This window comes from Rhinolophus sinicus, chromosome 14, assembly GCF_057876585.1.
Source record: "Rhinolophus sinicus isolate RSI-liver-muscle chromosome 14, RSI-T2T, whole genome shotgun sequence".
NCBI classification, from domain to species: domain Eukaryota; kingdom Metazoa; phylum Chordata; class Mammalia; order Chiroptera; family Rhinolophidae; genus Rhinolophus; species Rhinolophus sinicus.
The window spans coordinates 50,951,216-50,964,730 of record NC_142514.1 but is presented as its reverse complement, the minus strand read 5'-3'; the positions used below and the strand labels follow the sequence as shown (position 1 = coordinate 50,964,730).

Below are 13,515 nucleotides of genomic sequence, written 5' to 3'. Positions count from 1 at the left end.
AGCACCCTGACATTGTTCAACTGTTGAATCAATCCTGGGAACACCTACTTTCAGACATTTTGTTATTATAAAAAGAATTAAGTCACTTTTAGTTGGGCATTCTCTAACATAAAATCAAAATCGTTCCAACTGATTCATGGGGAATTTGTGTGGATTTAGTTTAAAACAAATTAACTATGTGGTTAGTTTATATTTTAGTCTAATGATACAGTATTCTGATCATACAGGCAATATTATGTACAAAGCATAAACAGTATACATTTTTAATAAAATAGTAATATTCTTGGATAGTCATTAATGTAATACTTTATTTGGTATAATATACTCTCAAATAAAGTTTTCAAAAGTGCTGAAAAGATGAGAATGCATTTGTCAAAACCCCAGTGATTGTAGTTACACAGCATATCTGCTAGTACAGCATCACACATTTTTATTGCTATGAAAAATATAAAGCCAAAGTTTTAAAAGGCCTTACCTGGGGACTAAATCAATCAGCCAAATGGGTGAGGAGGGTGTTTCAGATAAATAGAAGAGAATGTACATAAGCTGCTCTGCAAATTATTCCTTATGCAAGAATATAACAAATGAGGGTCAAAAATCTATACAATTCTATGTGATAGGAAGTTAGATAATTAAAAAAAAGCTATCTATGGATTTAGCATGCTTTGGGTTACAGATATCAGAAAATATGATTGAAATTAATTTAACTAATAAGGAAAGTCATTGGCTCAAATAATAGAAGCTCCAGATGGAGAGAAGTTCTCAGAGCTGGTTGGTCTAATATCTCAACATCATCATCAAAGACCCACATATTTTCTGTATCCTTACTCATAGGTACCCTAGATGATTGGGTGGTTGCTAGTAGTAACTGAAGTCGTATTCTTTCTTGTTCATATGCAAACATGATGTGAGAGGAAGAAAGGGTTTTCATGACTGTTTGTTAACTGTTAGGAACAATTTTTCTGTAAGTTTCTACCAAACTTCTTTTTCGTTTTTATGGGCTGGAATTGAATCACTTGCCCAATCTTAATCAATTCCAGACAAGGAGGAATGGGACTCTTAAAACAATCAGGACTTTCTCAAAGCTAAGAGATAGGGACATTTTTCCTGAGCCATGTGAACGGCGTGGGGAGGGCTATTATACCTGAATAAAAGTGAAGTTCTGATAGGAAGAAAGAAGAAGTAGATGGATGAGAATAGGCAACAAAAGAAGTCAATGCTTGTTATTCACCAAGAGCTTACTATATTCAGATATGGTAGTAAGAATTTTTATTCATAAAATTATTTAATTATTATCTTATCCATATGATATAGTAAATATTTTGGTGGACACTATTATTGACCTAGTATATCTACCAGCTTTTGCTAAGTTCTGTGTGATAACAAATCCCAAATCTCAATGTCTGATTAAAACAATACTTTGTCTTGCTGATGTTACTTTATCCATGCAGCTTTGCTCTATGTCTTTATTCTAGGAACCAAGTTGAAGGCATATCCATCCCTGTTGTTGTTGCAAATTGCTGGGTTTCTTTTTTTCATAGCTGAATAATATTCCACTGTGTGTGTGTGTGTGTGTGTGTGTGTGTGTGTAGGTGTGCATGTGAAGGTGTGATATATATATATATATAGATATAGATATAGATATAGATATAGATATAGATATAGATATAGATATAGATATAGATATATGGAGAGATAGTAGATACAGAGAGCTATAGATACAGATATCACATCTTTTGTGGACGCTTTGGTTGTTTACATATCTTGATTAGTATGAATAATGCTGCAATAAACACGGGAGTACAGTTACCTGTTTTCATTTCCTTTGGGTATATACCTATTAGTGGGATTGCCAGATCGTATGGTGGCTCTCTTTTTAATTTTTTGAGAAACCTCCATACTATTCTCCATAGTGGCTGAACCACCAGTTTACAATCCCACTAGCAGTACACAAATGTTCCCTTTTCTCCAAAATCTCACCAACACTTATCTCTTGTCTTTTTGATGATTGTGATTTTTAAAGGTATCTCATCTTGGTTTGGGTTTGAATTTCTCTGGCGATTAGTGATATTGAGCACTTTTTCATGTGCCTGTTGTCCTGTTGGATGTCTTCTTTGGAAAAATGTATATTTAGTTCCTCTGCTCATTTTTTAATGAAATTGTTTGTTTTGCTATTAAGTTGTATGAGTTCATTATATATTTTAGATGTTAATCACTTATCAGATATATGGTTTATAAAAATTTTCTCCCATTCTGTAGGTTGAGTTTTAATTTTGTTGATTGTTACTTTTGCTGTGCAGAAGCCCTTAAATTTGATGTAGTTCTACTTGTTGATTTTTTCTTTGTTTGTTTGTGCTTTTGGTGTTATATTCAAAAAAATCATTGCTAAGACCAATGTTGAGGAAATTTTTTCCTATGTTTTCTTCTGGGAGTTTTATGGTTTCAGGTCTTATATATAAGTATTTGATCTATTTCGATTAATTTTTGTGAGCAGTGTAAGTTTATCAGGGGTCCAATTTCATGGTTTATCAGTTTTCTTTTTCTGTGCTCACCTCCTGTTGTGGTTTCCATTTATTTATTTTTCTTCTTTTTTTTCTTTTTCTTTTCTGTGAGCATCTCTTGAGTCCTGGGTTCTGAAACTTTCCATAATGCAAAGTTTTGCCTTTTTTGGACTCCCTAGAATTTTCTAGTCTTGGACCAACTTTTATATTTCCTATCTTGATTTTCCTGTTCTACATAAATAGTATTAATATGAACCCCAAACTATGCAAGACTCAGATAAGATGGGAGCTTTACTCCCCTCATTTTAGAGCAGAGATAAGTTCTTCCAGCATATCACCTTAATACAAGCATCTAGATTTCACATCCTCACCTTATTCTACTCCAAAGTCTCATCTCCTGCTTTCTGCTGTTTATTAAAGTCACAAACCATAACCCTAGGGATTATGTCTGGCCCAATGCCTCTCTAAGTTTCCACAGTTTCAACTAATATCCTTATTGAAATGGCATTTGTTTCTTTCTTTTCTGTCACCTGGAGTTTTTCACCTCTTCTCTTTGAGGTTGATTGTGTATTTAAAAATTGCTGTATTTCATCCAATACTTCTATAAATTTAAACAGGAGACTTTTCCATTCCAACACCATTCGCCATAATATTGGAAATCTGTTTGTTTTTTTACACATAATAGATAGATGCTTAATTAACACCATTTTTTGGTTTTATGATTAAGCTGCTGGGTAGATGTCATGCTTAAGAGAGAGATCTCTATTCATTTACTCTATTCATTTATTACTAAGAATATCATACATTTATTGCCTATTAGGGACTTCCTAACAACAACCCTTTTGGTAAACATTATCCTCATTATCTTTTTATAGATAAGGAAATCAAAGATGAGATTAAATAAATTATCTACAGGAAACAGATACAACTAGTATGATTATCTAAGCCATTAACTCCAAATATAGAAATTTCCTTCCTAAGGCTGCTTGTAAGTTAGGCGAGACTTTCCAGCAAACATGAGTATTGTACTATGTAATGAAAGTTTGGCTTATTACCCTCAATGAGCATTAGAAAACACAAAGCCATACCAGAAAGAAGCCATACTAGAAAGAGTTTCTGTCAGTATTTTGTGTGCGGTGTCTATTTAACCTGCCCTGAGATCCAAATTGTGGCCAAAGCACTTGGGTCAAGGTGAATATATGATAAGCAACTACTTCTTAAGGACTATATAGGAGAAAAGACAAATTAATGTGATGATTTACTGTTCTATGTCAAGAATTTAATCTTAAAACCATATAGCTATCTTATATTATGACTTTCTAGAATACTAGTAAAACTATGTTTTTAACAGATTTACTCTAACTTTGCCCATAGAAATTTAGCCCATAGCCTACAGTCATTTGTCTGAGATAGAGAAGATGTTTGTTTAATTAATAAATTCATATGTTATGTAAAATTGTGTGAGTTCATGCACACGCATATGTACATATACATTATACATAAAATATATAAATAAATGTTTTAGTGTACAATTCAGATGCCTTTTGATTTATAATATAATTATGTTTTGAAACATATTTTAAAAATATTTTTTATCAGTTTTCTATAAATGTAAGAGCTAGAAGCAAATTAGAGTTAATCTAGTGATCTTTTCTTATTTCAAAGATGAAGTAACTTTAAAACAGAGAATCAAGAATAAAATATTAGTCTTAACACCTTTCAAATATTCTATAATTCCTCACAATATATTGAAATATAAAGAGTAAAGTAATGAAATTTAACAAGATAAAATGTTTATTTTATTTATTTTAAATTGAGGTGTTTAAAGTATCCATTACCAATGTGACTCAATCATTCTCTATTTTACTAGATCCAGCGGCATCTATTTAGACAATTGTATTGATTTGTTTGAAACTTACTTGTTTTGAATGTGGTTGCTGTACATGGTAAAATCAATTGAATTAGTGATACAGAGGTCACATTAAAAGATTAAAAAATGTTAAATGTAGCATTTTTGCTTCAAAAATATTAGTTGCAATATTTGGAATCAGAGACACCACAAATATTGACTTCGTCCAATAAATAACTTTCATGATATAAAAATAAATAAATAATACAACAGATAAGAGTTTTCTACCAGCAATGGCAACTATAGTTATCGACTCTGGAGTGAAACTCCTTTCAATTCTGGACCATTGACTTAAAGTTTTGGTACCTCAGTTCTATGTGTAGAAGGGGCATCATAATGCCATTGTGAGAATGAAATGAGTTGAATATGTAAAGCTCTCAGAAGCGTGCATTAATAGCAAATGAGTCAGCTATTGCTGTTTTCATTGATGGTAGCATCATTTCTTATTTATTTATTTATTGTGGTAAGAACACTTAACATGACATCTACCCTCTTAACAAACTTATGTGTACAATACATTACTATTGACAACAGGGACCGTGTTGTACAGCAGATTTCCAGAGTTTACTCATCTGACTTAACTGAAACATTATGCCCATTCATAAGTAATTCTCCACTTTTGCCTCTCTCCAAACCCTGGCATTCCACTCTTTGAATCTATAATTTTGAATTATTTATTGACTGTGACAGTAAAGAATCTTCAAGGTAGCTTAGACTACCTGATAAATTGGGATAGAAAAACGTATATTGAATTGTTTAGATCACTAAGATTTATAGATTGATTAAGCTGATGTAGAATTTAGTTACCTAAACCAAATGATGCTGTTTTCAGGTGGAAATTTAGTTCCTGGTCAAGAAAAAGATTGTGATATTGTGATTATGAATGATGTAAGGCTCCTTCCATGTTTTGGATTTGTGGTAACCATGGTTCTCAATGTCTTGAAGGAGGCTAACATAATCTGAGACAATATCAACACTCCAGATCATTCTTAAACTTGAGTATTTAGTAAGGCCAAATATTAACAGTATAATCAAAGATTACTAATTAAAAAATAAGACAGCCTTCTCTGATATATTGCCTAATTCATCTGTAAAATATACATAATAAACTCTATTTAAATTATTACATCCAATTAGGCTTTTTTTTCTCTTCTTTTCTTATTCTTCCATATATCACTGTATATCCAACAAAGGAGAAAAACATTTATACACAGCAACTGGAGGATGAGCAATTCTTCAAGGGAAGACCTAATGGTACCATTGATTGACCTAGATGAATGTAACTTGCCTATTTACTGTGATGTTCATCTACTTTTTCTCATTTCAAAGCATTTTAATAGACATATTTTGATGATTTGGCTTATATCTGACTACGTTTACTAAGGAAGCCATAGGTCTATGAGTTGAAACAATTTTTAGACCACAGGATTATATTTGTAGTAGATATTATGTTTGACTTGCCAGTATCTATTTTACCTCTTTTCGATTTTGTAGACACCATGCTAGCTTAGTGATTTTGACCCCTACATGAGCAACAGGTGGATTGAGAGACTATCAGGGAAATTCTGTTTCCTGCCACAGTTAATGGGCCCATAACTCAAATGTAAGCAATCCAGTACAAGATATTCCCCTGATCACAGTGAATGCAACTAAAGTTATTTCATTGAGAAAGGACCTAAGGACATTATTGTCAATAGTTGAAGAAAGCAAAGCCCTCTTTCCTTTCTGAATATTATCGAGGAAGCATTAATGTTGATTTTTCTACCATGAGAAAAGCAATCTGAGGTGGTAGCTTGTCCACTGATGAAAGGAGACTTAAGAAAATCAAAGAGAAACGTAGCTATGAAGAAATATAGTTGCATCTTTAAAAATATTCCTAGCAAATCCTTTGGCTTTATCTTTAAAATACACTCAGGGTCTGACCATCAGGCACATTTATTGCTATACTGTTGTCCAAACCACCTTCATCTCTTATCTGGCTTATTGTAATAGCCTCCTAACTGGTTTCCCTGCATCTTCCCTGTCCCCATTCAGTCTATTCTCAGCACAGCAGCCAAATATGTTGTTGAAGTGTATGATCTTGCCACTTCTCAGTGTCACCTAATAGCTCCTAATTTCATTCAGGGTCAAATCTAAAGTTCTTACAATAGCCTACAAAGTTCTATGTGCTCTGAGCACTGTTTCCCCTCTTGAACCATCTCTACCTTAACTCTTCCCAGCTCTGCTCAGACCAAAGTGGTCTCCTTTCTGCTTCTTAGCATCCCAGGCAAACTCCCACCGCAAAGTCTATTCACTACTTACTCATGCTGCCTGGAATGCTTTTCTCCCAGATACAATCATGGGTCGTTTGTCCATTGTGCCCTGGGTTTTATTCACATGTTGCTTGTTCAGTGAAACCTTTCAAAACCAAACTATTATGATAAGCACCCCTCTCCCACATATAGCCACCCAAACTCTACTTGATTTTTTTCTCAGCATTTTTTTTCTCCAAAGTCCTAATCATCATCTAATTACTATTTTACTATGTTTTAATTATTTTTTCTCTTCTCTTAATTTGATATAAGTTCCAGGAATGTTTCTGTTTGGTTTGCTCCTATATTAAAACAGTACATTCCCTGGCACAGAGTCAGCACTCAATAAAAACTTGTTATTGCTTTTTTCTTTCACCTTTGGCTGGGAGGGGGCCAAGGTACAACTTTCTTCAGTCATCCTGAATCCAGGTTCATCCACAACACCAACCGCCTCCACCATGCTGCCTAAGTTAGACCCAAGCAAGAGCAAACTGGTATACCTGAGATGCACCAGTGGGAAGGTCGATGTCATGTCTGCCCTGGCCCCCAAGATTGGTTCCCTGGGTCTGTCTCCAAAAAAAATGGTGGTGATCACCAAAGCACCCAGTGATTGGGAGGGTCTGAGGATTACAGTGCAGCTGACCATTCAGAACAGACAGGGTCAGATTGAGGTGGTACCTACGGCCTCTGCCCTGATCATTAAAACCCTTAAAGAACTGACAAGAGACAGAAAGGAAGAAAAAACAAAACAAAACACTAAATATAGTGGAAATACTACTTTTGATGAAATGTCAACTTTGCCTGACATATGTAGCATCAATCTTTAGCTAGAAAACTCTCTTGAACAATTAAAGAGATGCTGGGGAATATCCAGTCTATGGGTTGCAATGTGGATGGCTTTCACAGATGTCATAGATGACATCAACAATGGTGCAGTGGAAGGTCCACCTAGTTAAGGACTACAAAGGCAAATATTTCAATTAAAGATCATTTGACAAACAAAGAGAAAAAAATCTTGTTATTGAGTGATTCATGAATCTCTGAATGAAATTGTGCCTAGAGTCTGGTCTGTCTTTGATTTTTTTTTTATTTACATAAAACAATACATTTCTTGTATTATTTAAGTCAACTTAAGTTGAACTAGCCTTTCCTTGCAACTGTAGACCCTGTAACTGAGACGGTAATTAAATACTTGATGGACAGAATGAACTTGCCAGAAGCAAAACTTAAGATGAGAATTCATATGTAAGGGATTTATCAGGGAAAACGTTGTCATGGGCTGAACTGTATCTCCCCCAAAGATGTTGTAGCCTTAATGCCCAGTACCTGCGAATGTGATTATATTTGGAAATAAAGTCATTGAGATGCGCTTACTTAAGATAAGGTCAGACTGGAGTAGGATGGGCTCCTAATCCAATATAAATGGTGCCCTTATAAAATGGGGGAAATTGAAGCACAGGTGGAATGCAATGTAAACATGAAGGCTGAGATCAGGGTGATGCTTCTACAAATCAAGGAACACCAAAGATTGCCAACAAATAACCAGAAGCTAGGCCAGAGGCATGACACTGATTCTCTCTCATAGCCATCAAAAGCAAGTAATCCTACCAACACTTTGATCTCAAACTTCTAGACTTTAAAGCTGTAAGACAACCAATTTCCACTTAGTTTGTGGTATTTGGTCACAGAAGCCCCAGAAAATGAATATACACTGCTAGGGATTTAGGCAGTGGGACTGGGTTACGAAAGAAGGTAAGAAAGGGGACAGATTTCTACAAAGTGTAGTTTTAATTCAATCTCACAGAACTTTGTCAACAGTGTAGGTACCATCTCTGAGTTGTCCCCTCAGGGGCAGGAAAGCAGGAGCTTTTGAAATCCTCTACACATCAGGCTTTCCTTGTGCTCAGACAAGCTGGTTCTAGCAGCCAGCGGCCAGCCTGTGAACAAAGATCCATAAGTGCCAACTGTCAGTTCTTAAGAGGAAGAGAACAGTAGAAGATAATGTTTGGAAAATTGGTAAAGGGTCTGAGAGAATATGGGCAAAGCACTGGCAGCATCTGCCTCAATGGGTTAGGAAGCAATTAAGGGATGTTAAGTAGCTGGAGAAAAGGGGAAGTAAACCAGACATACAATCCGTTGCTTTTCTGTCTAGTGAGGTTCTAGTAGTTCTATTTCTTTACATTATTTGAGGTAATAAACTTGGGAAAGACTCCTATTATAAACATAAAGATGTGTGTTGAGTATTTATAAGTAACTTCCTGATATTTGAAATAATATTTGATATGAGCATCATGAAAGAACAAGAATGGGAACAAATGAGAGTAAAATATTAAAAGATATAACAATAAAAATATATGAAGGGACACAGCTGTCTTTTAAGTGTGTGTGTGTGTGTGTTTGTGTGTGTGTGTGTTTGTGTCTGTGTGTGTGTGTGTGAGAGAGAGATAATTAAAGTGATTCATATTTAATTTGCAAAACCCTGCAAATAGAAGGAAAGCAAAAAATGACTTAGTGATTGGTACTCTGATTTAATCAAGTGTATATATTGTTTCCCAGGTACAGAGGCAACTTCATTTTGAGATATTTTCTTGCCTGCCTGCAGGTGAGAGATTAAGAGGGATCAGTTTCTAAAAGTTAGACAAGAAGCTCTTGATTCTACCATTTATTAAAAGAGAATGTGTGTCTCTGTGTGTACCCAATTTCAATAGGGTTAAACAATTGTAGTAATAAAATATCCTGTCACCAACTGTACAATTGATCCTTTCTGTGCAAGAATCCACTGTCTTTCCATACTATACTCATGTCAGGATGGTATTTTACTTTTTATTTGTGACTTTTCTTTAAAAGGTTATTCATTACTTTTTGTTACATTTGATTTAATCCATGAACTGACTCAGAATTCTGATCCTAATATTTACACAGTGGAAGGTTTTGCAGGCATAGATCATTGCATTGTCTTATTTCTTTGTATTGTAAAGTAGCTTCTGTATAATGGATACAATAAATATTTGCTTTTCTATTATTTTGGGAGACTTTATTAGTGACTTAACCAACAACAATTCATTCCTTCCTCTTTGCTATTAAAACCTTAATTCTCTTCAAGAAACAATGTGTCTGGCCATATAGATAAATCAACATTAGTGAAAATCTATCATAATTTGTCCGAACAACCCTGTTCGTCTTAGTCAGTTACTATTTGATTCATGAAACACAAACATCTGTGGAGGGACTTCTGAGAGATATTTTTCTCCCTGGTGGAGACCCACAAGAGGGAGAAAGAAGAATCCCTCCTTCTTCTCCTCATTTAGACATTGTGACCTTGAGGCAACAAGCCAGAGACAAAAAAGCCAGCAAGATGCGAATAGCTGAAAGGAAGGACTGAAAAAAAACCCCTGGGATCTTAACAATGCTGCCGAGCTGCTATAAAACAAACTTGGGACCATCTACTTTTAGTTTTGTTAATAAATATCAAAAGTCTGTCCAGTGTAAAACACTATTGTTCACACCTTCTTTTATTTGGTACCAAATGCATCCTCACCAAGACAACTATCATTTGCATACTTATCATGTGTTTGACTAAAGAATTTCTTCAACTTTTATATATGAACATGAAGACTGTGCACCCTTGTTTGTTATTTCCCAATAATCTACGTATTAGTTTCACCCATTTGTGATGTGTGATCTTCATAAGATTTTTTTTTCCCACACAGTCTCCCTGTTTTATTTCACCATCTAAACCTGTTGTTTTGCTCGTCTTCATTCAGCATTTTACTATAATGCAGAGCCCTTGAGTTAGACAAAGTTGAGGTCAAGCCCTTATTTTGCCTTTCAATATCTGTGTCACGTTCATCAAGGTACTGAAATCTCTCTTAGGCTTCAGTTTTCTCATCTGTGAAATGCGGAAACTGATGGTATCATCATTATTTTTTATGATGAGGATTATATAAATGCTTGTGCCCTATAAACATTTGCATTAACCATAATCTCATATGTTTGCTTGTTTTCCAATTGACTCAGTCCAAGAGACAGGGTATTTTGTATATTTGTTTGTTTGTTTTCACTTCTGTATTCTTAGTGCCTTGAACAGTGACTGAAACATCATAGGCACCGTTTGTTAAATGATTGAATGGACTAAGTTACTGACCTTGGTTTTGGCAGCTCTGTAATCTAGGACTAATAGTCTTAGAGAAAACTGAACAGTACCGTGGGAAATAAGTCACCAATGTAAAAGCATTGATACACAACAGGTATTGTGCAAAGAAATCTGAAGTTTGGGGATTGCCTACATGCTGGATCTGGCTGACAAACAAGTTGTGTTTGTCTTAAAAATGTTTTGATTTTTTTTTTTTTCAATTGGTTGTCAGAAATAATTCTAAAAAGAGACTATATAAAATTAGTTTCTCTTCGCAATTGGAAGATTTTAAATCACTGCGTGGCAATCAGCTGAAACTGAGTAGTAGCTCTTGTTTTTATTTAACTGGAGGGCTATTTATTATTACACAGACAATGTAATTAATACAAGATAGCAGTTATTTACATAATTTAATAAACTATTTCTTCCATTTGCATCTATAATGTTTGTAGATGATACCTTTGGTATTCTGGTCACAAAACTATTTTAATAGAGACTGGCATTTAAGCTTCATTCAGGGGTCATATACTTTGGGGTCATTGATAATATTCTTATAGATTAACATACGTGTAGATTATTGAAATCAATCTTCCATTAATAGAAAATCAAAACTGTTGCAATAATACTTGGTTTTTGTGTTGTGTTGCAGTATACACTAATTTCGGGACCGCACACTCACAAGAAAGCATGCTGTATGACCCCCTGTATCAAAGAACAGCATATATTTGCCATTTGCTGCAGTCTGCTCAAAGTCTGCAGCAGTGTGTGCCAAAGGCATTGCAGATGCTGCAGCAGCAATAATGTATTCATGATGTGTACAAATACATTTTGACAGGAGCCGTCTCTAGATGTGTGTAGCCAACTTCAGGCCTTTGCAAGGAACATAAATAGAGATTGCTTCATCTACTATGCATATCCATCAAATCTGAAATAGAATGGTCCTTTATAAATGAGGGTAATGGGAAATAAAGTAATAAAAATTTTATTCAATACAATTTGGAATCTGACAGGTAACCTACGAAGTATTTGTTGTTTGGATGTAGAATGTCTACTTAACTCATGCTATAATATATTAGTCAAGTAATTCAACAAGTTGAAGAATGGTCCACATAATATCTAAAGCGAGATATCATGCTAGGTGGGGTTAGCACCACCCAAAGATGAATGCGATTCTCTAGATGGTTAACGGAACTGGAGTTTATATATCAGTAGAGTTGTAAACCATATTATCATTGATAGATTTTCATTATTAGAAGTATGAAGATTTTCTTTTTAGAAATTGGTAAACACTTCCAATTCTCCCTTATATTTTTTCTCCCTTTTCCCAGAGTAATAGGGACTTTAGCTAGATAGAGTGCAACTCACATAAAAATTATACTTCCAAATCTCCATTTTCAGCTAAATTGCCCACATGACGAAATTTTTGAACAATGGAATATAAGTAAAAGTGAGGTGTGTGATTTTCAAGTCTTGCCCTTATTTGGAAGGAGCAATACCCATTACTTTCCCTTTCCCTTGTCTGTTATCTGCAAAGTCAGTATATTGGTAAGACTTCTTATACCACTCAGACAAGAGCAACACTACACAAATAATTGAGGCTCTTGATGAAGTCATGCAGTAGGGTCAACAAACAAACTCATACTTTTACATAAACAAGAAATAAACTCCTTCCTTTAAGGTCTTTCACAAAATCTTGCCTGACCCACCATGTCAGAATCAATCACTCCCGTTCTTACATAGTCACTTAGCATGTAATTAGGACCCTTCTCGTATTTTCATTTTATTCTGTTTTGGATTTATATTTGTTGTGTTATGTGTATTTGTTACCCTAAAAATACTATGGCATAGTTATGGCTTTGCCTCTCTCGATTCTACCAAAAAACTAGAATACTACACTCTCGTCCTGCTGGATTCCTTGGACAAGCTAAGAATATTTTTCTCTCAGGGTCTTCGCACTTGCTATAACCACTACGTGGAATACTAGCCTCTCAAACATTATGTATTTAGTATTATGTAAAATAGTATTCTGACCCATTTTGTCCATGTCTCTGTTGAAATGTCACCTCTCCCAGATGTCTTCCCTTACCCCATTTCACTTTAACTCCTTACTCGGCTTATATGCAATCAACAAGGACAGTAGACCAGAAAATTTGAGAAATTACTGAGATAGAAAGTAGGGAATATCAAGGAAAGATTGGAGTGATTTTGGGAAATTGAGCCCAGAGAGCATGAATAGAAGTGGAAGAAAGAAAAAAGTGAGGTGATTTCTTGGTGAGCTGCATTTGCAGCAGTTGAAAAATTGTCCCTTTCTTTTCTCATGGTTGGCTCAATAATGAGTAGTTGAAATATTTGTCCACAGGTTCAAAGGAGTAAAAGTAACGCTGAAATCTGGGAAACAGAGTACCAATTTTAGCAATAACCCAAACTAGAGTTTGGCACCCAAACACCAAAGATAAGCTCTTAGTCGACCACGCTGAGTGTTCCATCACAGGTACCACAGGCAGGGAGGCAAAGAGAGAATCTCGATACAAATATGAAAAGATTACCAAGAATTGTTGGTTATTCAAGGAAAACTGACACCATCAAAGAGACATCAAACTCAACATCAATATTAATAAAACAAACAGAAAAAGAAATGATATTATGAAGATATAAAAGATAGTATTTCTGAGACTACTATGT

At 34.8% G+C, this 13,515-nt stretch overlaps 1 protein-coding gene and 1 pseudogene across 1 annotated transcript in view; one reads left to right on the top strand and one right to left on the bottom strand.

Annotated features, from left to right (window-relative positions):
* Positions 1 to 13,515, bottom strand: part of LRRC7 (leucine rich repeat containing 7) — a 526,722-nt gene that overhangs the window by 492,116 nt on the left and 21,091 nt on the right. The window lies entirely within an intron of this gene.
* Positions 7,160 to 7,657, top strand: LOC141572378 (large ribosomal subunit protein uL11 pseudogene; annotated as a pseudogene).